The sequence below is a fragment of the Passer domesticus genome, chromosome 5 (genome assembly GCF_036417665.1).
Source record: "Passer domesticus isolate bPasDom1 chromosome 5, bPasDom1.hap1, whole genome shotgun sequence".
Taxonomy (NCBI): domain Eukaryota; kingdom Metazoa; phylum Chordata; class Aves; order Passeriformes; family Passeridae; genus Passer; species Passer domesticus.
In genome coordinates this window covers 69,408,629-69,436,221 of record NC_087478.1, presented here as the reverse complement: position 1 = coordinate 69,436,221, position 27,593 = coordinate 69,408,629, and the positions used below count along the sequence as shown (strand labels likewise).

The window sequence follows — 27,593 nt, the reverse complement described above, 5'->3', positions numbered from 1 at the left end:
GCTGCAACAGCTTCAGGGGAAGCTCTCAGGCCCATGCAGACCCCAAGCTACAGCCTCCCTCGATTGAAAACAAAGAAGCTGGACCTCCAGCCTGCACAGCTTTGTCACACAGGATCACACACAGCTGTTCTACAAGCCAAACCTGCATCACCCACCCCTAGCACTGGCACTACCCAGGTGGATGTCACTACCTTAGGTGGCTCAGGGAAGAAAACCCCACAGCTCCTCCTAAGAGGTGATAAACTCCCAAACCAGCAGCCAAGTCTCCCCAGGCCAAGGAAAGAGCCAGGAAAGAAAAAGATGATATGTCATCCCACAACTAATGTGGTCTTTGTTTCATCATGCTGCACAAGCCAGGAAGACATGGGGAAGGTACCTGCAGAACCAGCAGCAGGTCCCCTGTCACCTCCGAGACCAGGGAAGGCCCCCAACTGAGGGAGATGCCACTTCTGTACCATGGAGCTATGCTCAAGGACACACAAGGGGCCTCAGCCAGCTGCTGCTTTTGCTCACACAGTCTGCCTGCAAGAAGAGCTGTACCCAGTCCAGGAGACCACCAAAGCCTACCCTGCTGGTTTGGGCCACAGCACCTTGGTCCCCAACCCACAGGGACACCCCAGCACCAGCTCCAAGCAGCCTCAGGAGAGACCAGGTGCACAAAACCAGGCCCTACCGGTACCCAGCCATGCACATACCTGGTTCAAATGGCAGGAAGAGCCTCACAAGGGGCATGAACCCACAAGATGAAGCACAAAGGCTGGTAATGGGGTCCATCACCACAATGATGGTCCATCCATCCAGCAATGAGCAAGCCAAGACCATGGCTGCTTACCCCAACTTGTAAGCCACCATCTCACAGCAGAGCTTAGGAAAGAACCAGCACCTTCAGGCTGAGCTGAAATAGCCCCAGGATGGGGGTGGGGGGCCCAGGTAGAGCCAATTAGGGCCGTGAGGGCCCCTGATTGCCTCCAGCTGCCACCACCTCTGTTGAGGGGCAGATGCACCCGCCGCCAGAACCATGTGGCATGAGGGGCTTGTTTTCCCCACAGGGACATGGAGGAGCTATGCCCAGAGAGGAGCTCCCCATCACAGTGCAGGTCACCGCGCTGAGGGATTGCAGCTATTGCAAATGGCGTCCAGTCAGGATCGGGCCCTGTGATGGCCGGGCTGGAGTGAAGTGTGATGTTTCCTTTTCTCTCAAGAAAACTTCTAGCTGATAAAAGGCAAACAAATTCCAGTGTAAATTTTCCTAGGATTATTTACAATGTTCTTTTGGAAGAAGAGATAAATAGCTAGGGGCCTTACATGTCTTCCCTTACAGCAGTAATCAGCCACTGAAATAAATGAGTTGTCAAGAAAAGAACATGAGAAAAGTCCTCAAAATTTTCACCCCTGCACAAGTGCTTGGATGACACTTGTGCTTCTGTCTTTTACTTGCCTCACTCTTCCAGACACCCCTGGCATGAGCATCCTTCTGCTCATGTCTTGGATTTTTTTCTGCACCCCCTCCCACAGTCCTGAGGCAGTGCCCAGGCAGGTGTCTTGCCTGCCAAAAATGACCTCTGGAAATATTTAGTAAACAAGGACCAAAGGTCTGATGCAGAGACTCCATCTTTGGATGTAAACAATCCACTGTGCTGCAGATGAACAAAATTAAAGCAGTCTGAAGTTTACCTGGGGAAGAAACCAACATGAACACTAACACAGATCTCATCTCTGAGTGTGTGGGGGCTCCTGCTATGGCCTACACTCAGAAGAGAAGCTGTGTCTGTGGCATTAAAGAAATTTGTGAATCAGCACAACGGAAGAACAAAAAAACAGCCTTTGTTCTTCTTACCAGTGTGGCAAGGTACCTGATGGGTAAGCTCACCAGATTTTCATGGGTTTAGACAAGATATTAAGATAATATATTTGAAAGAGTGGGCCAAATTAACAATGTTCATGAAACTTGTACACTCACTGGGAACATAATAAGGAAGTCATAACCATATAGTAATAAACTAATACACAGATTCAATGTGTTGAGTTAGAAGAGGTCATTTGAATGATTGGATCATTCACAAAGATTGTTTTGGAAGAAACAAAATGTGTGGTAGAGGAAAGCTATCTCAGGCCTCTCTTCTAGAGCAGGCTGACTCCACACAGCACAGCCTCCCAAGTTTTGCCTCCGGGGCCTGTTACCTACCTCTGTAGATACTTCACTGACAACACAGTACTATATGTTTTGACAGCAGAAGGTTCTTTGTAGTTTTTAGACTATTTTGTCACTTCCCTCTGTGTGATTTCTTATGACACAAATTAATTCTTCTCCTCTTAGCATTAACACCCACAAAATATTTGTAGTCTTTTAGTGCGTGCCCACCTTCATCATCTCTTTCCCACATTAAGCACACCTAATCTTTCAACCTAAATCAATCCTGAAGCCATCCTGATAATTTTTGTTGCTTTTCTTTTAACTCCTCTCAGTTTGTTGAGACACTGCTATCAAAGCTTTGTTCAAGGCTTGATGTGATAATTTTAGATGTATATGCATCAGAAGTGTATAGAATTAATCTATTACCACCTTGAACTGCAATATAATGCTCCTGCTTTGCAGATTAATATGGAATGTCCTGTCCTGAGTTTCTGAGCTGATCTCCAGGCTTTTGATTCTTTTTGAGAGTCATAAATTCCAGATTATTTTTGTATCTTGTTTTTTCCATTAGAAGAGACATGGGTTCTGAAAAATCTTGATAGAAGGAGCATCAGAATACAGTATAATAATCAGAAAAGAAGGCTTCAATGTATTTTTCAAAGTCTCCATGACATTTTGCCCTAAAGAAAATATTGTTTGGCTGAATTCTTGTTTAGTCGCTGTGTATACAGTGATTACTGCTGGGACAGCAAAGGACCACCAAATCCCATAATCACACAATCCTGACTCCACTGCAGAGCATCATCCATCACTATATACCACTCTTATAGCCTTAGATTATGTGTAGCTGCATTCACATGGTGAAGGAAGTTCAGTGACAGAATCACAAGAAGATATGTGTTACAGTCTTCCTGACAGATGGACAGGAGATTCTCAGAAGACAGTGAGGAAACAGTAAAGGAAGAACAAGTAAAGGAAGAAACAGAAAGGAAGTTAAAGTCACTCAACTCATACATGGGACAAATGAACAAGTACACAGAGGAGGATCCCCCAGACCTCTTTAAGAGGCCCATCCTAGCCTTGTTGATAAGGTGTAAGTCTCCTCTCTTGCCTGGACTGATTGCTGCCCACTCACTGCATTGAGGCTCCCTAAAAACCAGTTACCTGTGTGCTCCTGCTGTGAGAGGCCATGATTGCTGCATGCTGGCCACCTCTGCCTCTTCCAAGATAGGGAACATTATGAGTTACACAATTTGCATGGGAAGACACTGGGTCTATGCAAAAAAGGCAGGAGATGAAGACTAGAAATAACAGGGCAACTTGAAAGGACAAGACTAATAATAACAAAATGGGACTAAGGAAAGGGACAGAAAGAAAGGGAGCAGAGAAGAGCAAGGATCAAAGGAGCAGGAGGAATGACAGCATGGAGGCTGAGAAGAAACATTGTGACACCCCCAGACTGTTACACCAGACTGCCCCCCTGGGTGGAAGAGTGCATCCAGCCATTAAGAGCACGATTTCATGTCACACACAAATATGATCCAAAGGAAGTCCTGGCAGCTTCCAACGGGACAACCTCTGCATTTCAAACACACAACAGGGCCCCAGACGGAGCCACTAGTAGGTGAGATGGTGTTTGAAGACAATAGCCAAACAGCCATTTCTGATGACACAAAACCTGGCCACACATCTGTTCCAGAAGCCAACAAAGATCTCATATTTGTCCAGACAGAAACTGAGTGATTCTATTAGCATTGTGATAGTAAAAGTAGTAATACTAATAGTAAATAGTAACATTCCTTTCCCTAATAGCACACTCCTTACTAACATATTTCAAATGCCTTATAAAGGAGTGATCTCCATTGTCACTAACAGGTCAGATGGCTGAGGTGCAGGGGGTGAAGTTGCTTCCTAAGCTGGTCTAGCACAGATCAGAAAATGGAAACTGGCCACTTCTCCTCTGCTCCACTGTGCTACTTGCAAAGAAATGCCTCCTATAAGCATGATCTCTTTCTCTCTCTGCTTAAAGGACACCACTTCTTCAAACTGATTACGCTTCCTCTGGTTTCTTGCAAGCACCCTGGTGATATGAAAAAAGCCAGGTGATATCCAGCCTTCCCTTTAACATTCATCATCATACATGAGGTAGATGTGCTTAAAGGGAAGGACCAGAGCTCTCCCAAGCACAGAGATACCTCACTTACCCTGCACCCAGTCAGCTCCTTGCCTGACTACTCCGCATGCTAAGTGCATGACAAGCGGATTAAAATAACAGTTAAGACAAGACATAACACTCAATAAAAAGAGGGGAGATCTCAAAGCAAGCTCAAACTGCATCATCACCTCAACCTAAAGAGATGGGAGATGGTAGCTTGCTGCATCTGCTGGTGGTTTCTGTCACAGTGGGTGTCAGGCTGCCACACATGTACATTAAATACACAAATGTCAGTGAGCTCAAGAGCATGTTCAGTATCATGTGCCATACTCCATGAGGTACCATGCTCAACAAGGAGAACTATGGGTCTGGAAACCCCAAATCTGACTTCTTCTTCCATGGACCAGCTGATCTCTTTGCAGAGCAGAGCCCCAGATGTTCCTACCTTGTCCCATCATCCCCACTCTCCCCTTTTTAATCCCATACATGCATTTTGCTTTGGAAGATGAGCACAATGGTGAGGGGAAGGAAGGCAAAAGGGATTTTTCCCAGGCCTGCTATCACAGGGGCTCACCACGGGATTTGTCTGGGAAATACTTTGTTAAAATGAAATGCATTTGTGGTCGAGAAAAGCATTGCATAAAACCAACTCCATATTAGGAGATCTGCTCCTTGGATCATCCTGTTCTGTCTTGCTTTACAGATAGCATACATTAACCACCTAATGAAGAAGAGTCAGCCTAGCTAAGGATGAATGGCTTGGATTAATCTCTTTTGTCTTGTGTATGATAAACACCAACTTGTCAGCTAAATCCTGTCTATAGAAACTTTATTAAGGATGATTATGCATGAGTCAGAAAGGACACAGCTTGACTTTCAGATCCCAATTTGAGTTTAAGGGCTGGCTGGTTAGAAACATCACCTTGAAAACCAAGTAAATTTGATCTGGATGCCACTGAAGAGAATAAATACAGAATCTGATGATATCATTTTTTCTCCAAAGTCACTTTTCTGTCTGCAGCAGAATTTTACCTTTGTTTGAACAAAGACCTTTCTTTTGACTTTTCTTGTATTTGTATTCTTGCTTTATAAACAATGTAAGAAGAAAAAGAAAGCAAAAGACCAAAAAATTGAAAACATAATTGTCAGTTTGGGGCAATGACATTCTTAGCTGTGACACTACATATAGCTGCAGAGGAAAGAAACCAATAAAAGTTATTTATAGGGATTTTAAGTTGAGTAGATAAAGGTCAAGATGTTTACCTGGCCCATTACTAGAGTCAATGGGCTGGAGGATGTTTTAAAGGAACCAAAGAGGGATGAAATATTTACATATTCATACTAAAGTTACACATTATGAAAATTTAATGCATTTAATTTTCAATTTATTTTTGCCTTTTTTCACATTCAAGTGTGCAAGATCAAACTAGCAAAAGTTAAGTTGCTGTTTTAGTAAAGAAAGATCCATTAGAAACAGATGGGAAAATGAGAAAAATCAGAAAAAAAGTTTTTACTCAAGCAGAATAAAATTTTTGAAGCTTTTCAGTGAAAAGTTAAGACAAAAAAATCCTTTTAGGTCAACCCAGTGTGTTTTGGCAAAACAATAATGAAATGCTTTGATTTTTAACTGGATAAGTTTTTCCTTGAGAAATAGTCCCTAAAAAATGGAAGTCTATTTTTAGAATATTAGAAATTGTTATCATTTCCACAATTATATCTGTCATGCTGAAAAAACTTACTTTTTCACTACCTTGTTTCCCTCAATCCTTCCTTGCCTTCTGACATTATAGTGATTATTTTGTCACTGTGCTTGACAAAAATTCACAAAACCCTTTGATTCTCCCCCACATTGATAAGTTTACCATTTATGAAAAAAAATGGACCAGCTCTGCAATGCCAGTAATTCAACCATGTCATAGAGACATCATCCTTCTCTTTTCTGTATGTCTGATCACATTGACCTGAGGCTTTATTCAGAATCATAATACTGGAGACAAGAGTCTCCATTTCTCTTCATTCCCTTGGCAGATCATTACTACAGCTATTCAGGAAGAAAGGATGCTTTTACAGCTGAGGCATAAGACTAGGGGTCAAGAGTTTTGGACACACTTCCAGCTCTAGCTCAAATTTTTGTGAGATTGCAGACAAGGCACCTGAGTTTCTTGGCAAAAAAAAAATGAAAAGGGAATATCTCAATAATTCTTTCACTGTTTAGATTTTATGCTTTGAGGCAATCTTTTTCCTCAGGACAGTAGTCAAACCAGATACACAGTCCTTAATCAAAGACCAGGCCTTCTGCTGGGCCCCTTGGTAAAAATCTCATCCTGAAGTTCAGTTTTAATGTTTTGAGGTGAATTTTCATGTACTACGACTGCAGGACTACACAGAGCTGCAGAAGAAGCCTGAGTGCACACACAGAGTAAAGCTTTCCCCCACTGTAGGGAAAGCCAGGAAGACATGACTAGGTCACAACAAAGAGTGGGCCTCCAGTGCTGTTTCCCTGTAGCTGTGCAGAGAGACATTGCACTGTTCAACTGCCACAGCTTGGGGAGAGGAGAGTGGTGGAACAGAGGAAGCTGTGGGGGTTTAGTAGCAGGCAGTAGTCAACACATGTTAACCAAGATAAATGAATAAATAAAGCAAAATCAAAATTAAATAGCTCAGTTATTAAATCAGGGGCTTTCAGCTGACTCAAACTAAATGTCTACTTTGGTGCTCCAGCTCTGAGAAAAATCCGCTATTTTGAATTTCCAGATCAGTTCTTGCAAGCCTTTCCCAGATTGAAAATCTGCTGCCTGTAGCTTAAAGCAAAATGGACCAACTGTTCTCTCTCCTCCTGGGCCATGGCTCTGGCTCTGCATCTCACCCCATCTGTAACCCAACAAAGCTGAGTGCCTCTGGGTAGTCACAGCAAGTCTGATGGTTCTCTGTGGCTCAAAAAGGTCTGGCAGACAGCCTCCCTATTTGTCCACAGTGTGATATTCTGTGCAGAGCAAGGCTGAGCTTGTTGTATTGGCACACTGGGTAAAAACTGATGTGCTGGGCACAGTCTGGGCTGATGGTCTCTGCTCTGCCTCAGCAGAGGTGGGGGCAAAGGCTGCCAGAAAGACTTTCTGCCACCTTGGTAACTTCTGGGGAGTATGACTGTCCCTAATGTAAGTCAGAGCAACTCCAGACACTTCTCTAATGTACACAGACCTGAAATAAATACCTTTCACAGCTATTTTACAGCTTGTGTTATTTTCATTCTATTGAAAGTGAATAAGCACAAAACTTAAAGTCTGTTCTCCTTGTGCTTTTGCTGAGGTTTCAGTCCATCTGTACTGACCCTGCCTGTGCTTAGGACTTCCCAAAAAAAGCACCATTTGGGATGGTGGTTTAGTCATGCAGACAACTGTCTGCTTATAATTGACTGAGACCAATACATTTCACATAAGCCACTTATGGTAATGACTTTTGGTCACTAGTGATGTGAGCAAGGCCAAGTTAAAACCCATGGGTGAGAGACCACATAGTCCTTTTTGAGTCCCTGAGGACATCCATTCTCCAGTGATGATAACTGAAGTATCAGGGTGGATTGCTGGGAAAACTTAATTTGTAAGCAAGAAAATATCTTGGAGCTCGTGCAGGGCTGTCAGCAAAGTTACTCTGCTGGGCTGGAAATATTCTGAGAGAATATGATAAGGTGAAACTGGCCAGCAGCAAGTCCTCAGTGCCATGTCACTCCCAGAGCACTATTTTAAGAATTTAAGAGAGATTTAAGTTGTGTAGAAAAGTTAATTTCTCCCCAAGACAGAAACTGTCTATCCAAAAGCAAAATAAGCATTAAGTAATTTTAATTTCGTTTTTCCCTTTTACCTGCATCCCTCCTTTTAACTATTTACATAATTTGCTCACTCTTCCAAAATGAAACAAGGTCTGAACTGCATGTTGCACAATGCCGGTACAGTGGTGTCCTAGGGTGAGGTTATGATGCTTGTATCCCTAATCGTGTGTTCTGTTAATGCTGGATATTATGTACTGTGCCTTCAAGACTGGCTCTGAAGAGCAAGGTTTGTTTTGGTTTTGTTATCAGCCTGCTCCCCCACAGCTGGCGGGACACAGAGATGGGGCAGTACATAGTGCGGCTTTTGCTTTTTGCTTTGCTCTTGCTCTTGCTTTGCTATTGCTTCTGCTGTGCTCCTGCTTTGCTTTTGCTTTTTGCTTCTGCTTGTTGGTTAGTTTAGCTAAGCAGTCCAGATTTTTCCCTGGACTGTTTTTCCTTTCCCTTTTTGGAACCATTCAAAGCTGCTCTGGACTGAGACCTGGGAAACCCCGAAAATTTGCATCTTGTGGCCTGCAGCAGCCATCCCCAGCGCCGGAGGGAGCGACAACAGAGCAGAGACAACTCCCAGGAAAGACATTCTGAATTTGTCATCCTTTTCAGATTGGTGCAAGTGTTGTCATCTGGTATGGTTCATTTTGTGTGCTGGGGGTGCTTTGCCTGTTAAATAAACAGGTTCTTTCCACTTCTCTCTGAGGAATCCTTCCCAAACCAGTGGGGGGAAGGGGCCATGTGGGTTTGCTTTCTGGGGGGACCCCTTTGGAGATTTTCTCCCAGATTTGCCCTAATCCAGGACAAGTGGGAAACAAAAACTGACCATCCATGACCTGCATCATAACTAAATTACTCCAATCATAAATCAGAAAGTTCAGCTCATCAATGTTTAAGGGATTTTTCCCTCCCTTTCATTTCTTGCAAAGCAAAATTGTGCATCTTCTCCAGAGGCCATGAGCTCCTCAAGCTGTAGTACAGAACCTCCTCCTGCAAAGAAGGTGCCAAGGGCAGGAGATGTAAGAGCTCAGGAACTAAATAAGGGTCCCAAAAGTGCTTGTTCTCTTAAATGGGTTGCTTGAAAGGGACTGGGCAGTGAACACTTCCAAAGTTTTGGCCAGTAAGTGCAGATTCCCTGCAAATTGTACCCCATAAGTACCTGCAGGCTATGGAAAAAAATATAAATTAAGTTCTTGCCTTTTAATTGGAATACAGCAAATCTCTGGTTTTTAAACAGTCTGTTTTCCCATGTGGTATAACATCTATGCAGCACTTTTAAAGTGGCATGATGCAGCATGCTTGTGTTTAAAACAACAATAATAACAATCTTATCTCAAGCCCTCAGGATGCTGAGGGGTTCAGCATTGGGCAAAATGTCACCCTTACAGAGGATAGGCTGAGGAATTTGTGTGCAGCAGTAGCTTGTGATCTGAGCACAGGGGTTTAGAAAAGGGCTGCATTTCATGACCTACAAAAGAGAAAAAAATGAGATTTACATTCCAAATGTGCTGAGCAGTCCTTTCCCTTTAGTTATTAGAGGCACTTGGCATAATTCATAATCGCCTGATGCCAGGGGGAGGGGGAAGGTGCCTGCTGCCATTCAACATCAAAATCCCTCCAGGAATAGCAGTAACAGAGTTCTGCTCTTATTTATATCGTGACAAAAAATGGCTGGCAGGAAGATACCAGCAAATATCAGAATAAATAATTCAGTAAGTGTAACAGAAGGTCACAAAGACTAACAAACATTTCTGTTTCTTCTCCTTTTCTCTCTACCCATCTTTTATGTATATACTCTTTCTCTTTGCTCCCAAATTTTCCTGGTTTTGTGCAATACTTCTCTCCCTTCTTTTCCTTATGTACACAAAATTATGGCTTAAAATGCAGCTTTCACATTTCTCTGTTTTCTAGCCTCTCTTGTGCTGCTGATGGTTTTACTGCATCTGTCCCTCCTCTCTAACTTTCCCTTCTATTCTTTCCCTTTTTTACTGCCTGTTCCTGTCATCACCCTCCACATCCCCTCTTGTGGGACAGCTGGCCATGCTGACTTGCCAGGGTAAACGCAGTTCTGAGTTATGTTACAGTAAAATGCTGATGATGTTGATAAAATCCTTTCAGCTAGATCTTGGAGCAGCAGCAGAACGTGGCCCTGCATTAAGAGCATTCCTAGGCTGCATTGCTGTGGCACTAGTCCACCCAGTTACACAAAGCTTTGAAGTGGGTGCATCTATGGCTTTGTGTACTTACACACATAAAATACTCCTAGTCTTGCTCTACATTCAGGAAAGCCAGAGAACCCTTTGACTGACAGGCAAAATCTGAACTCTTGGTGTCAGGCACTCATTTTCCAGAGCCACAAATTCCATGTAATGCTCAGTTATAAATTATGAGTGCAGAAGGCAGCTCTGTGATCATTCACTCAGATGCCCAACAGAGGCCATGGGACTGTCCAGAATTCATTTCTGTTTGAAAAATACAATCTAAGTTTTCAAGGTGTTTGCAATGGAGAATTTGGCACCTCCAAGAGATGGCTGTTCCTTGGGTTAATACCTTCACCACTAACTGGCCTTATATCTCATCTGAATTCAGCTGGTTTAACCTCAGCCCTTCACCTGTGACGGATCTGTCTGCTAGACACAAAGTCCTCTCTCAGCAGGTTCTCTTTCCATATGCAGCTTTATAGCCTATGGTGAAGCCATCCCTCAGTCCTCTCTTTGTTAAGCTTGGCTGGTTGAGCTCCATAAGCCTTGCATTACCAAGCGTGCTCTCCTCAACCACTTCCACAGAGCTACCTGGTTTGCATTATCATTTAGCACTCCCCAAACTATTATAAGTTGCTTTATGGATTACTTTGTCATGTTTTTCCCTAGTCCTTTAATACAAATGATAGTTAGCCTAATGCAAAAAGCTGATACCTGCAACATCCTGTGAAACCTGTTTTAAGTCTATAGAAAATTTCATTTTAAACTCCATTAATTTACCCAGCTCTTTAATCCATTTAATTTGCATCATGTTGATTTCTCTGGTTTATTAATAAAAATGTCATCTGGTACCCTCTCAAGTGCCTAAAAAAAGAGAAGGAATATTCAATCAACACTAGCACCTTTTTCAACAAAAATTATTTTAATGAGATCTATTGTTATAAATCCATTTTGATTAGCATTAGGTAGCATATCTGTATTTAATTCTTTATTAATTTATTCATTAATTACATTAGCTGCTGAATTACTTTTCCTAGCATTTTTATATTTACACTTTTCAAGAGTTTTGAATAATATCAGCTTTCTTCTAGGTCTTTGCTCTTTCACCAGTATCCCGGCAAATTCTAGAAATCTCCATTTATATTAATTAAGTCTGGACATTTCCTTAGCTAGGTCTTTTAAAATGCTTGGAATCAAATTATTCAGATCAATTAAATTAAAATGACTGAATTTATTAACTGTTCTGTCCGTCTAAACTACTGCTGGAAAAGAAAGTATTTTCCTGTCATCCTATGGCAAGAATATCTTATCTAGAATTTTCCCAAATGAGAAATAAAAATTATTATTAATTTAAAATTATTAAAAATATTATTGACTTCCACAGGTTTTCTTAATCATTTCCTTTTAGAAAAAGGCAAATACTATTGTTAGCATTTCTATCATTAATATGCTTTGCTATTACAGAGCATATAATAATAATTTACTTGAAGTGTCTGGGTTTTGATAGCTTTTGGAGCTTTGCTTCCTGTATCAACACAGCTACCCATAGCCTTCCTTCTTGTACTTCTTCTCCTACCTGACTGTTATTGTTCCAAGGTTTTAATTTCCAGATATTTCAGTATGTTGCCCTTTCTTCTTCCTGTATGTGAGAAAAGGCCCATTCACAATTTTTATTTCCTGCTATTTTTACTTCCCCTCATAGCAAAGCTATTGTAGTTTTAAACAGTACTGTCTTCTTTCTCAAATATAGCACTACAGTTTTTTTGCAGACATGCAGTAGAATGTTGTCAATAAGTTTCCAATTACCTGTCAAGATTGTTTAGATTTTATCTCCAAATTAATTTGGTCCTGCATTATTTTCAGCTTTGTGAAATTTTACACAGTTCTTTTTCCTTTTGCTATCAGCCTTCAGGGCTTTATTTTGTTTAGTACGCTTGTGCAGCTCAGTGGGATCCATTTCTCAACAGGCAAATATCTACAACTCTTGGATACTTACCTGTCTCTGCATACACAGCTGCAGACATGCAGAGCAGGAAAATGCTCATGCAGAAGGGATAGAAAACATTCTGGACCCACCCTTCCAATGCCAGACCAGCATAGAAAGACTTCACAGGCCTGAATGTGCCATCATGTCACCATACAGCCTGACACCCCCTGTGCCATTAGCGCCGTGCTGACCCCGACTGTCAGCAGCCTGGCTTTAGCTGAGATCCCCTGTACACAACTACAGAGTCATCAAAGTGTCCTGAAAGCTCCGAGTCTGTGCTGAAAGGAACAACTTATGTGAGTTAGGCAGAATGATTTAAATCATCCCAAGTTATGCAGTGCTCTGCCACCCATGGGTAAAGCAGGCAAATTTTCTAAGCAAATCCTTTTCCCAGCACACAGGCTTAGTCATCAGTGAAAGCTGCTGGCTTGCTCCCATCCCAGCTGTGGTTCAGCTGCTGCTCGGAGGTCAGCTCTGCAGGCACTTGATAAAGCTTCAATTAAGTGCTCTTCTTGCAGCAGTCACTGATTTACACATCTTGTGCCCGCATCGGCCATTTTGCTGAATAAGCCCGCCTGACAGCAGAGACCGCACACACACAAGTGCCCAACTTCCCCTGCCTACAGCACAATTAAACTCCTCAAGCTTGGGCATCACCAGGCAGCTTAAAATAAATAACAATATTCAAATAAGTGCTCAAAAGGATGGGGGGAATATAACTGCAGAGCCCATAGTACAAATATTACTACAGATGCTTCAGCTGGGTAATTAATAATACATGGCATATCTACTCCAGACAGTTTCTGAGCTGTATTTCCTTGCAGAGTTGTGATGTCAGTATTTAGATGCTACTGTGATGGGATGGTATAAAAATCTCAGTGACATGGACATCATGGTATGCTTCTCTAGCCTGTGTAAGAGCCTGAAAGATCAGCATCCCCCCTAAAAGTTTATGATGGAAAGGCCTGACCTTACCTGCTTGTAAATGGGGGTCACTCTTATCTGCAGTGAGCAGCTTTTATCGAAGCCTCACACTCGTGTTCAATTGCTTGGGCTACAAGTCAAAATGGAAAGTGACTCGTAATGATTGCAAATCCCTCTGGGAAAAATGAAAAAGTAACAAGCCTAAGACAATGGAAATTGTTTGGTCAACACAATGTGCATCAAGGAAGATCAGAGTTATCCATTTGTGAGTGAGACTGGTTGAAAAGGAACATTTACATTTGCAGCTTTCACAGAAGAAATTACTTCTACAAAAGATCATAATGTCAGAGGTGCACTGGTTTATTCAACTAAAGACCTAACATTTTTATTTGTAAGGTTAGTTATATGAATTGATATGAAGCCTTGGATTATTTTTCCTTTAACTTTTTTTGGGCAGTGGTTCAGAGTAACAACCTCAAAAAATTCACTCAAATATTTATCGGCCCTGGCACAAAATCTTCTTCTTTGCCAGGAGCAACATAGTAAAGAAACAAATGAACATAATTTTACTCTCTCCTCAGGAAAAATACTACATATCCCAGCCAAACAGGCAAATGGAATTTGGCAACACTGAATTGTTGACATGCTTTTATTATACTAACAAATAAAATGTTAACTGCAAGTGTTTCATGGCACTTGCCTTGCATACAGGTAATTTTCTCTAGGCAAACCTCCTGCTCCACTCAAGGTAATATTTCAGGGGACTCACATGGCAGTGAACTTATGCAAGAAGGAGTTATTAGTAAGTCCCTGGGAGGTTTGGTTTATAAGGCCTTTCTCCATTTTTTTCTTGAAAACTTTTCACAAGCAAAAATTAATGCTGAGCAAAATCTATGTCCCACTGAAGTCAAAGACATGCTTGCTTCTAACTTCAGCAAGGCTGACTTAGCTCCCCTGGACTTAAAAGCAGTTTTGCTTGAGCAAGAACAGAGTAAAAGCTATGTGTGATCTTCAGCACGTTGCCCTGGGCTAACTCCAGGGAACACAATCTTCTCAAAGCCCAGCTGCAGACATGAGAACTTATTTAAGACTACTTTAAAATGCAAATTACACTGGCTTGCTCATCATATGCCTATGGATCCACTAACATGAAAGTACGCACAATCCAGAAATATCCATGATCTAACTTCACTCTCAGCACCAGGATGGTGTGAGTTAAGAGTGAAAATCCCATATAAGGGTCCATCCTGAACTTACACAACAAAATACAGTCTATCAGCATGGATTTGCTCTGATTTTTCATGCTTTTCTGGGTTTAAATCTGAACCCCAACCTCATTTTAGTATGGATTTTCTGCAGACTCACTGACAGAACAAATGACAGGCACCCGTGAATTGCAAGGATATAAAAACTGTCCAAAGGCCGAAGCTCTGTGGCCAGAGCTGATACAGTGAATGATTGCTATCACCGATTACTTCTTGGCACTGTATTTTGCAGAAGCAATCTGATCACTGATTATTCGAGGTAGCAAGGAAAAAATTAAAGTGGCACCACAATTACTCTCACTTAATGATTCTGGCAACCTGAGTTTGTTTTGCCATGTTGGTGCTACCCACAGCACCAGACCCATGGCAACGTCCCAGGGCTTACAGGCAGGACAGAGTTATCCAGGTCCCATGGAAACAGCCATCAGCAAAGCAGGAGCAGTTCCCCGTGGGCAGCAGGAGCCCACACAGGTGTAGCACTGCTGGGGGTCAGAGTCTGCACAAGGAGGGGCTGTGTGCCACATGCCACTGGGCACAGGAGGTAATGGGCCATGCAAAGGGGAGCTGTCAAACCAGACTTCCTCCACAAATCACCCCACAGTGATGGCTGTGGAACACCTGCATTGCCAAACATGAGCCTGCAGGGCAAGGCCAGCTAGGGGACTTTGCCATGGTTATTGCTGCCTAGAGGCTATGACCCATCTATGACCTGTGACCCTCTCTCCTCTTCCCCCTCACATGCCTCTTGGTGCAAGGTAAAGCTGCAGAGATCACAAACTCCTGGAGATTTTGTCCCCAGCCTGAACTTGTTTAAAAGGTTAATTCCAAAGGCTCCTGCATCCTCTCACATGCTCCTCTGTACACATGCTTCATGTTAGTCACTGCTTCCTAGCAAAACTGTGTGCTCTGATTCAGGCTAGACTCTGCCCATGACTGAAAAAGGGACATGTTCGGTCATCTGTCCTAGTCCTGATGGAAACAAGCTGATGCCTGCTGTATTTCACGAGAGCTATGTCCCATCTAATTTTAAATGTCACTTGTAATAGCTGGCTTTTCTTCCCCAAATAACTTTTGCAGCCCTGCAGTTGTAGTCATCTGAAACCACAGGATTGGAGTTTGAATGGTCCCTGATATTATCAGTGAGCCGAGCCGTTGCTCTGCATCTCAGCCACCAGTTTCCCTTTCCATCCTTTACTGAGATAGACGTGCAAATCCAAAGGAACCATTCCATCAAATCTGGTGAAGCTATCAAACACACGACTTCTCTTCCACAGTAGAACAAGCCTGCCTATAGCCAAGGGACTATCTAGGAAACTGCAGCCAGCAGAGGGATTTAGGGCTTTCACAAGGCATGACAAAACTGTCATTAAAGCAATAGAGCAGACCTGGGATCTTGGAAAAAATGCAAAGACAATAGTGTAAACAATGAGGGGGACTTGTTTGATAATAAGTTATTCCCAGCATACCACAGGATACTCTTAGGCCTCCTGAATTCACTGCCATGTGCAATCTCGTATCCCCTTGGAGGAATTGCTGCACTACCCAAAAGCTCAATTACGCAAACTTATTCGGAATCCCTTAAGATGTTTGGGTTATAAGGCTCATGCTGTATATTGATTTATCTTCTCCTCCTCCCTGCTCACCTCAGGGCCTCATTTCCCATTTTGTGTACATTGGTTTCCTGGATTGCAGAGGGAATTGTCTCAAGGTCATACCAAGATGCTTCAGTATGGCTCAGCTATGAAAAATGTATGTAGCCAAAAATATTGTTTAAAAGCAATAGACTGAATATATAATGCCTGTGACCCAAACAAGCCCTGATGTATTTAAGATACAGGGACATAGACGCAGACTTTTAAAAACTGCCTGTACTTCACCAGTTAAAAGGATGAGAGCAAATGAGGCTGTGATCTGTCAAGTGATCCTTCATCACTCCCAGCACAGGCCCATAATCCTTTGGTTGTGATTATGCAAAAGAATATTACATTGATCCTGTAAAATATCTCTGATTGGATCAATGTTATTTTCTCTCGCATTGACAAGGTCTTACAAGAGAATGACTATAATTCCACTGCTAACACTGTCTTAGTGAAATCCCCCAATAAATCCTGCAAGCAGCACTGTTAGTAATACCTTTATTAGACTAACTAAACAAGATATTTATATGCAGGGCTTTCCAAAGGACTCTGGCTCCTGCTTCAGTTTCTGGAGGAAAACTTGATCAGAAGTGCACTGCTGGAAGACTTGCTCCTAAGGAGGCTCCACAAGGACAGAAATGGCAGGTGAAGTTACCCTTTGAATTGGTAATGAATGAGATGAAAAAGGCTGGTCACAGGTTTGCTCTTGTCCTGCCTCTACTATAGTAAGGACCCAGAAAAATCTTTTTTTGTCAGAAAAATCTCATCATGAGTCTGGGTCACAGGCAGCATTTGAGTTCAGGCTCTTCCCACACATTCCACAAACATGCCAACAGTTTGCTAACAGCCAAAGGGGAAACATGGTGTTTATGTACCTTGTTTATGCACTTCAATATTTTTTCAAGGACAGATCCTGGCCTTCATGCTCAACAAAAGGTCTGCTCCCCTTGCAGCCACTGCCGTCTCTCCTTACCAGTGCTTCCATTCTCTTACACTCTTCCTCGTCTCTCTTTCCATATGTTTCTCCTAACTTTGCCACCATTTTCTTTTGAACACAACTCCAAGCTTTCAGTCCTGGTGGTTTCATTCTTACTCTGACCTCCCCTTCATCAGTGAATTTGAATTTTCATCTTCCAGCTTGAAACATGATGCTCCAGTGAAATGACTGTGATCACCTTGCTAAGTAAATCTTCCAGGCTGCCTGAGGGCTCAGGCACCCACTGCATCTCTGTTTTCCCTTGGTTCACTTTAATGAAGTTACTTTAATCAATGAGAGCTACAAATTTATTTTAGACTTATCTTCCTAAACCTTTAAATAGAACCATAAGAATCACAAAAAACAAAGTAGTTCTTCTAATATAAAACTGGAACACAGCTGAAGGACCAGTATATACAGCCATACATCAATAAGCAGATGAAAAAGCCACAAAGACAATGTATCAACAGAAAAATATCAAACAAAAACCCAGCATGGTAGACAATAGGCCTTGTTAAATCCTTTGAAACCAGATTAGCATCTGTGATGGGTAAACTTTGGCTCTTATATGTTTCATGTGAAATTTTTTCTCCATATTTTTTACAGCAATATACCAAAATGTCAGAGGAGTCACTTCTCCCAGGCCCTTAGAAACAAAGGAAAAATAATTAATATATTACCTTTGGAAAGGCACAGCCTGATGGTAAAAGAAACTGTTAAAGACAACAGAGAGAACTCCTGACCTATTTCTTCCACTCATATCCAGTTTATAAATGTTGCCTGTGTCTTTTGGTTTAAGTATGTGTGCACCAGATGCCTAAACCATGATATCAGCTTTGAAGATTGCGATAGCTCTGATGGAGGGTGAAAATTACTCAAATGAAAACTTAAACTCAGGAGCACTGACCCTGTGCATTTTAGCACAGACCAAAACCCTGGAAAGAAAGCATTGAAATGAATGGAGAAATGTTCATATTTGATCCCCAAGTATTAGAACCAAGTCCTACCCTGATGTAAATTGCCACCAGGATAGATATAACTGGGGCAATTTGTGCCTTCTGAGAGCTAAACAGTTGGATCTCATTTCAAAACATGGATCCTAAAGACATTCAATGAAACATTATCCCAAGCAACCTGAAGAGCCTTAGTCCTCAGAGGAGGTATTTCAGTGCCTAATTCATGTGCCCAAGATGATCATTCAAACAACTTAATTTTCTAGGTGACGGGTAAAATGTGTCATCCAACCATAGCAATCAAGTGCAGGTCACCTCAAATTTCAGGTATAGGAGCTCCCAAAATGCCATTAATTGTATTCAAAAGAAAGAGAATCTTTAAAGAAGCTGTGAAATTCCAGTCATCCTAATGCCACCAGCCAAAAGCTACACCCTGGTAACACAACCAAATGGACACCAAGACCCCTCAGATGGAAGCAAGGCTGGCAGCAGGTGAAACAGAGCTTGAGTTTGAAGATTTGCCCATACCTCAGCATTGTGGGCAGCTTTCCACTAAAGGAAGTCCTGCTTCTTTCCCCTTTCTCTCCCTTTGAACTTGTATTCTTAGTCACACATGGGCAAAGAGGACTTTGGTGCTGAAGAGTTCATCTACTCCTGCTCCTATTGCTTCTTCATTTGAAGGCATTGACAATTAGTTGCTGTGTCACAGGCTGGATGCTGATAATAACTGATGAACAAGAGGGGGCAGATGTGCCACAAGTTCTGGTGTGGCACAGAATGCAGGGGACACTGGAAAGAACAGCACAGGGGACAAGAAGGAAAGAGTGGGGGAGAAGCAGAGGCTGTCTCTGTAGTGCCATCACTGTAAGTGTGAGGGAGACTTTACACTGACATACATCTTTCCTCCTTCCAACCAATCAAGTAGCCTCTCCCTACTTCCCTGGAAGACACTTAAATTGCCATACTCTTCCCAATGACACCTTCTTTTTAAAAAATTGTTTGAAACCAGTCCTTGTGCTTTCTACAAATGGAATTTTCCAGGTCCAGAGGCCAATACACTACAGACCCATTCTCAGCCACTTCATCACTGATAAACATGGACCTTGGTCAATGGAGTGGTCAATGAGATTTGGTCCTGCTCCCATCCCCACAAAGTTGATGCCCTGAGAGTCTGTGACTACCTTTCCCACCAGGATCAATGAGTTAGAAGGAATAGCGTTTGAAAATCGGAGGCTCCTCCCTCAAGACACCGAGTAGAAAGGATTCCTCTTTCCTCTTGGACATGAAATATTATTTAATGGAAAAAGGATGGCTTAAATCTACACAAATGAGCCAAGAAAACCACTTACCTCTGCCCTTGTTCCATACTCTCAGTGATGTATAGCGGCTTAGAATAGCTCACAGGCACATATGTATAGCTGACAGCACAGCTCAGCACACAGGCACAGGACCTCACATCCAGCTGCTCCCACATATGTGGCATGACTGTAGAGGCAATGCCATCAACCTTCAGCCTCCCCTCTCTTGGTCCCTGGCACCACCCTTTCCAGGTCACTCAAAGCAGAATGGGGCCTATTCATCAGAGTGCAGTCATTCTTCAGTGGAAATAGAGAACAGAAATCCCTTCTCTAACCCACCTTAGATACAGCCCTGCTTCTACAGGTGCTCAGGCAGAGGGCTGGGCAACCATTCTCAGTAATGCAGAAGGCAGCTTTGCTACTGGGAGTGTCACACAACGTTCTCTGAACTTCCAGACAGGAACAGCATCCGTGCTTGTCTTGCTCCATACTGACGTCATTGTGCTTCCACATTTCCTGGAGCTGAACTACAGCCCTGAAACACTATCCTAGATGTTTTCCTACCTTTAGTGTTGTGGAGCCTTTATGCTTTCTGTAAGACCTTTCCCAAAAACTTCTTTGAGGACTGTAGTCTGCTGCTTCACACACAAGTGAACAAGGTCCACAGTGGGTCATTTATTCCTCATAAGGGGGTGGATCCTGTGCCAAAATCAATCCCAATATAAGAAAACTCACCCAACATCACCAGCCAAAGGGTTGAACATTTTGTGAACTGAAATACACGTCTCATGATAATTTAAATATGAGCGAAGAAGAGTTTAATTCCGCTGCTGCCAGCCATTCTGAACATTTAAATATAGTACGGAAATTCTCTTTTATTTTATATAAACTGTTTTAATGAAGAAGCTGAAGGCTCTGCATTCTCCTGCCTTATGAATATAAATAGCTGAGAATCTAACAGGCCTTTGTTGTTGAGCTAAGGCAACCTGAAATGAAAGCAGATGAGGGAGCCAGGAAACAAAGACCCAACTAAAAACATCATTTCAATGAAAGGTGAAGTATGCATTAAGTGCTCAGAGTCCTCCTCTCTAGTCTTTCCTGGATATGTGGAGTGTCACAGGAATGAAACAAAGTGTGGCTCAGATCTAAGTGAGAGACAAAGCAGCTGGGATAGTGCAGCTGGATTTGCCTTATGTCCCTTCCCTCTCACCAGACACCTGTAGCTGGCGTCAGGCAGCCCAGAGACAAACATTCCTTCCATCAGGTCCTGCTTGATACAGAGCTGAATATGGTCTTTCACAGGAAAAGAAAATAAAAAGAAAAAAAGAGGAACTAGCAATAATAGCAAAATAATCCTTCAGAGTCCTATGGATATTTCACAAGCACACAGTACTGGAAAGGACTCTTCATTTTTCTTGCATAGTAGGCAATTCATCACAGAATCACATAAACATTTGGGTTAGAAAAGGCCTTTAAGATCATCAAATCATTCTAGTTGTGCTTTGGCCCTTCCAATTTCCTTTCTGCATAACCTTATTACATCCTTGTAGTCCTCCTGAGCTACCTGCCTCTTTCTCCAAAGGTCACAGTCTCTCCTTCCAACACACCGCTGACTCTTGAGTCTTTACTGCCATATGAATCTCCATCCTCTACCTCCACTGCAACAGCAAACCAAAGGACTTTGCTAGCACACTGTCCCTAAAACATTGGCGTGGCATCCTCAGGCTTATCATCAACAAGCCTGGCTTTATCTCTTTCTCCATTCAAATCTAGCTCAAAGTTCTTTCAATGAGCCCTACTAACTTCTGTGCAAAGGTGCTACTTGTCGCCTACTTCAGGAATTCTACTGTTGACTTCATCTTGACACTTCCCCTCTCAGCACGTTTTGCCCTCCCTCAGTCAATTCCTTAAACCCCCTGTAAATTTTGTACTAATTGCCTTAACATTGCAACAAACCATTTCCTTAGGGGCAGAATATAAAATCGTTTGAAAAAATCCTGATAATTTAGGTCTAAAGCATTTCCTTATCTTAAACCCCAGTTATCTTCCTAGCAAAATATATCAGGGTAGTTTGGCACACTTCAAATAGGAAAACATACCTTGCATGTTTATTTCATTTTCCCCTGTGCATTTAACTAATCTCTACTTTAGAACTTACTTTAAACACTGCTTGATATTATTATGATCAAACTAAAAGGTCCACTGTGGCCCAGACAAATTTTGCTCCTTTTTTTAAATATAGATTTGCTACTTTTTATTTCTAATGTACCACCCTAATTAGACAGATTTATTGAAAATCCTTTTTACTGGACTTGCAATGTCACATCTTTCAAAAGACTGAGATGGAAATTGTCCAACTTCCCAATTTGAGCCCATTAAGTTATTTGACTTTTTCCATTTCCCCTGTTCCTGTTGGCTGTCTCCTCTGTCTCTCTGATCACCATAACACTCCTCCCTTTCTCTTTAACCATTACAGAATATGATATGAACAAAACTGGACAGTCTTGGGAACTGGTAAATAGAAAGGGGATAAAATTTAACATAAAATTTGTAATTAGGGATCAACAATTACAAATTTCTTTCCAATGCAAATGGTTGTCCTGCAGAACTTTTGCATTGTTGAGCAACTGTCCTGTGTGCAAAACATGTGCCATTCTAGTCTTCAAATTCCTTTATGTTTAAAAATCAAGAACAGTATTTGGATACTCTCTTAATCAGGGCCACTCAAATATGTAAGACAAAGCAATATAATTGGATCATCAGCTACCATAAATCATCACCTCTTCAAAATCACTCTAGTGACCCTAATCTACACCTGTAACATCTGAAAAAGTTTCTGTTTCTTTGTTTGTGTTTGTTTCTGTTATAATATTTCTGTCTTTAAATGACCATTAGGCAGAAAGAAAAGTATCTACACTACAAAGGCTCTTTTTCATATTCAAAGATAGGCACTGATTAATAGAGACAGAGACAAGAATCATACATTCATATTGAGGCAGAAAGACCTTTTCAAATAACTTTTGTTATCCAATAAAATTAGTATGACAGTTTCATCCTATTAGAAAGTCTAGAAATACATTTAGGAAGCTTTTTTCAAATGTCTGCTGTTAAAACTCAAAACCCACAGAAGTTCTCAGAATTAAGTAAGGGCTACAATGAGACACCCCATGTCTTTCACTCGATCTGGTGGGATATCTTAACAGGATCCACACTGCTGTGTACACAGGACATCCTGGAACTCCTTTTCCTTAAAAGCCCCCAGATATGCAAATACCATTCTCCACACACCCACACACACACACACCCACACATACACACCCCACTTTGTGGAAAATATCCTGAATTAATACTTGATATTTATTTATCTTCTTTTAGGTTCAAGCTGAGACTGGAACATGGCTGATACAAGCACTGGACAAATTTGCTGAGCTCTGTTGGGGAGAGCCATGCTCACACCTCTGTAAGGTTACACAGGATAAACTCACAGCAGGAAGGCAGAGCAAGTTGTAGAAGAGTCAGTGGTAGTGACTTCTCTGCCCTTTAAGCCGTATGTTTTAGCGCATCTTCTGTTCAGTGTATAACTCTCTGATCCAGTCAGTCACCAAAAAGGCAGGGCTTCATCCTGAACCCTATGATTTCCCCCCAACTTTCTCCTCCACCACTTGGACAATCCCCCAGACTCTTTCAACAAGCACCAGCCACCTCTTCACACTAAGCTTCCTTGGCCTTTCTGTCAGCTCAGATCATCAGCATCAAGGACTTTCTGCCTGCCCTTATTCTTTTATCACCCTCTTTATCTTTCCTTGCCTTTCTCTACCTGTAGATGTTATCCATGCTGCACTCTCATTCACAGATCTTTTGCCTTGCATTCCTCTAGCTATTCCTGCCCTGTACCCCAAATCCCAGCTGATCCACACCAGCTGCTCTTTGCTATGTCTCACACAGCAGGGCAGCTCTAATGGGAACCCTCCTACCTGGTTAACTTTCTCCTCTATAAATGCATTGTTTCCCATTTAGTTCTGCTCGTTTCCTAGACTTACTACTCCAGCTCTGCACAGTTAAATCTCAGACTCAGTCACAATCACCTCTTTGCCACATTTGGCTCATTCCTCAGACCCTTCTGCCTCCTCCAGCCCCCACTTCAGCTGTCATACAGGATTTCACCCAGTTCTTCCATAAGAAAATGACAAACCATGATCTTCCTCTTCTACCAGCTTTGCCTTCTGTTTCCTCTTGCCCTCCTACAACTCCTTCCCCATTCTTCTCTTCTACTTATGAAAAACTTCCTATGTGGCTCTCTTCCTTTCTTTTATTTGCCACTGAGCCAGTCTTACTCTACCTCCTGCCTTTCCTTACAGCTGCTCTTGCCCTCTTGCTCTCTCTGTGCCTTGACCTCTGACACCCCTCTGCCTCTTTACTCTCATAGCACAAATACCATTCCATCTCTTTCCTCTCAAAATATTCTCATCTTAAAACATTCTTTTATCTTAAAACATTTATTTTCCCCTATAAATACCATGTCTTCTCTTCTCCTCCCTCTCTCACCAACCTCTGTGAATATGCCATTTACAGACGTTGCCTGGAGTCCTCCCCACTAGTTCACTGCTGCTTCCTCTCCTTTGCAACCACAGCTAAAATTTTACTTTATGTACTGGGTAATCTTCAGCACAGTCTGAATACTCTGTTCTCACCTGCTGCAGCACACTGGCTACCTGCAGTAGTCTCTTGTGCTGTTTAAACTTGAAGCAGTGTCTCTCTTCAGCTACCATGGTGTTACTGACTTCTACTGCACCACCTTTGAATCTGCTCCTTTTGCATGCCCTCCAGAAGACACTTTTATTCTCCCGGATCTGCTGGGGTTCATGGGGCTTTTCTCTTTTTTTGTATTTCACTCCTTGATAATTTCAAGTGCAAACATAGATTCCGCTCTGATCTCCATGTAGCAATTTCCAAGCTCACTCCTCTAACACAGACTTGTCTTCCTAGGTCCATACTCACAGTATCTCTAATATTTCTTCATGGACACACATATAAGAAACTCGGCTTATAGTAGTTAAAACAGAGTTCCTAATTGTCTTCTTCCTTCTTTACTGTATGCTCTCTTCAGTAATTCCCCTCTAGATCATCACAGACAATGCTATTACTTTTCTCATTGTTCTCATCCAGAACCAGAGCAACATTTTCATCTCATATCTCTCACCATGTATATAGATCCAGGGGATGTCTAAGGTTTGCATATCCTTTCACTATCCAGGCTCTCACCACCCCTACCTTTATTACCACCATATTTCTTTTTCTGACCTTTACAAATGTGAACTTGCCCTCCACGTATCCATTTAGGATGTTGCTGGAAATATAATTTTCCTAACACATCACTCTGACCACGTCATTTCTCTTAGCAGCTGTAGACTGCTGTCCCCATATCTATCTCATTAGTGTAATATATTTGTCTTCATTAAGGAAATGTCAACTTCTTCCTACAGCCAACCAAAGAGGTCAATCCCCATCACCTACTTACTAATATTTCAAGCAGACATGACCCATGATTTTTCTGGTGCCATCCCTCAGTCTTTGGAAGACCATCCCATAAACATCCGCACTTTTTATTCATTATCCTTCTTTGCAACTGTACCTGTGTAGGAATGCCACATTTTGTAGCACTCACAGGAATGTGGTTTGCTTCCTGGTGTTCTAAAGCCACTACCGCTCACACTGAACATAATTACTTTGTAGTCTCCTTGTACTATCTCATAAGGCTGCGTTCACTGCCAATATTTAAAGTGCAGCCACATGTCAAAAGGGCAGGGACATTTCTCTGATCCATGATTTCTGATCCATGATTAAGGCTCGTAAATCTGAGGGTAGAATGCAAACTGGCATTAATAATAGTGAACGAAATCCCTATTATACTGCTACTGAGCTGAGGTATGAGAGATTTAGCCCCTTGCCTCAGGTCATGAAGAAGGACAATGGCAGAGCTTGGACTGATTTCTGGCTTTGTAAGCCCCTGCCCTAACTGCAGTACTACCTTTCTTTCATCTATTTTGGTACTTATCTACACAGGATTATGATTTCAGCTGGCTCAGCTGGGCAGTTCTGACTATTTATTTATAAAAGAATGTAGGCCTAATGAGAAAGCAAATGGATACATTTCAATTTTTTTTTTTTTTCTCTGATTTCTCTCCTGTAGGGAAAATGTGTTAGTTTATATTCTTTTCTTTTAAGTGGATTCTATTCCAAATGACCTGTAAAGGGAACTTGGATTCCAGAATCCACATTATTTATTTATTCACTCCTTAAAAACTAAGAAAAAACATCTCATTTCTTTCTTTTGGTCCTAAAGAGGTAAATGTGTAGTTAAGAGTTCCAGCAGCAGTTTGTGAGCAATGAGCCATTAAGTAACTCACATTATGAGTTACTGTCATTCTTTTTGCTAAACCTACAAAAAAGAAAGCTTCTTATCTATAAAGGTTCTGCAATAGTTAATGAACTCATTTCCCCTACTGGTTCTGCAATAGTTAATGAACTCAGTCCCTTCTTGAAGCTTTTCTAAATGCACAGAAATACTTTTTCAATGAGAAAAAGCATATTAATATGGATTTTTATTGCAGGAGATGACAAAATAGTCCAGACCATTTCATCTCTATTAAAGTAAAATTATCTTTCAAATTTTTATTTTTACAGTGAATAGAACACAACTACACTCATATTAAATCTTTCCTCCACAGCTTTTGTAAATTTTTAGCAGTAGGCAGAAAGGATAAAAATGCTGAGATTTCTCAAAAGGATTTGGATGTTCAATTAAATGAACAGGAATTAAGCATGCAGTCCTGCAGGCAGCTCTGCAAATATCAGTTTCTCTTGAGAAGGGCATGATCCTGTCATTTTTACTCAGGCAAAATTTCCATTTGTCTTCACTGGCAAATTTGTTTGAAAGCCAACAGTTTGATTGCAATTTGCCCTTTAAAAAGTCATAATCAAAATCAGGTGCTGTTCTGTTAAATTACATGTATGTTCTTAGTATTTTTAGCAGATATATATTATCGAACTAATTATCTCAGATGTGTCAGAGGAGTGTGTCAGGTTCTTATTACTTGTGGCAAATAAACTTTTTAATGAATTGCTATTTAAATTTGATGCAATTAAAATATTAAATTGCTTATTCAAAATATGATGGGCCAAATCCTCCTGGAACACATACGCATGAACCAGTGCTTTCATCCAGTAAAGGATTTTAGAAAATCCCTGAACAAGAGGATAGGTTTGCTGTATCTCAGTTGTTTGACTTCAGTCTTACATCAACTGACTAAGAATAATTTCAGCATCGAAAACTGCAATACTGAGTACCTGGATGACCTAAGATTCAACTCCAGTGCTGTCTATTGCCTGAATTTCAGTGGATGCCTCCAGCAGAACTCCAGCTGTGACAGGAGGGAGCACAGACCTTGCACTGGCCTTTCTACCCAGGGACAAGTTTAACCTCAAAGGAAACACTAAAGGCCTGAACTTGCTGCATCACCATATTCAATAAAACATTTACTATTGACTTCTCTAGGATAAGAATCCAAACTTCAATAAAGTCCCTTTTTTAATGAGTCCATTTGGAAAACAGCTGGGATTTCAAGCACATATTTTAAACAAAGGATTTGAGTCTTTAATGTATAAAGGATACATGAAAAAAATGGCTGTCCTAATTTACCTGTCAAAACCATTGCACTTTAAAAGTAAAATCTAGAGCATTGCAAGGTATTGAAAGAATTTTTACAAAAATAAATAAAAATTTGCTCTTTGCAGCTAGATATAGCTGCAAGTAGCCTCTCTCAGTAGCCTTTTTCCATTTGTGTATAAATAATCCCTAGTGACGGCTGGAGTAGTCCTGTTAAGACTTTTCTCCTCAGTTATGCCCTGCATCTGACAAACCAAACCAGAGAATGCTTTCATCCCAGAAATCTTGCATATTATTTCAGATGGAGGTAGGCTGCACATGCATTACTTAGGGTTTGGATTTCTTTTTTTTTCAGTGGTGGCATGGGCTAAGCATACTCACAATAAAATGTTTTAAAAATAGGATTTACTATGACTTCCAAAGAAAAAAATAAATAGGGCAAAAGGAGGATTGAAATAATAAGGTCAATGTAAATTCTGGGGGTTTTTAAACAAAAATTGGATTCCAATGGCAGGCAGCAGAGCCCCATACAGTCAGGTTTAACTGGCAGCCTTCCAAAGGCAAAATGAAAGGTCCTCTGAGT

The 27,593-nt window shown here is 41.5% G+C and overlaps 1 protein-coding gene and 1 long non-coding RNA gene across 5 annotated transcripts in view; one reads left to right on the top strand and one right to left on the bottom strand.

The window, feature by feature from the left end:
* TMEM178B (transmembrane protein 178B) overlaps nt 1–27,593 on the bottom strand; it is a 213,430-nt gene that overhangs the window by 179,023 nt on the left and 6,814 nt on the right. The gene's annotated exons all lie outside the window — the stretch shown is intronic.
* On the top strand, nt 10–27,167 carry LOC135300888 (uncharacterized). 2 transcript variants are annotated; one of them, XR_010362640.1, is made up of 3 exons: nt 10–1,860; nt 16,651–16,762; nt 22,720–27,167. It is a non-coding gene; the product is annotated as an uncharacterized LOC135300888 (long non-coding RNA). The 2 variants fall into 2 exon arrangements; XR_010362639.1 differs by lacking the exon at nt 10–1,860 and adding an exon at nt 8,329–8,738.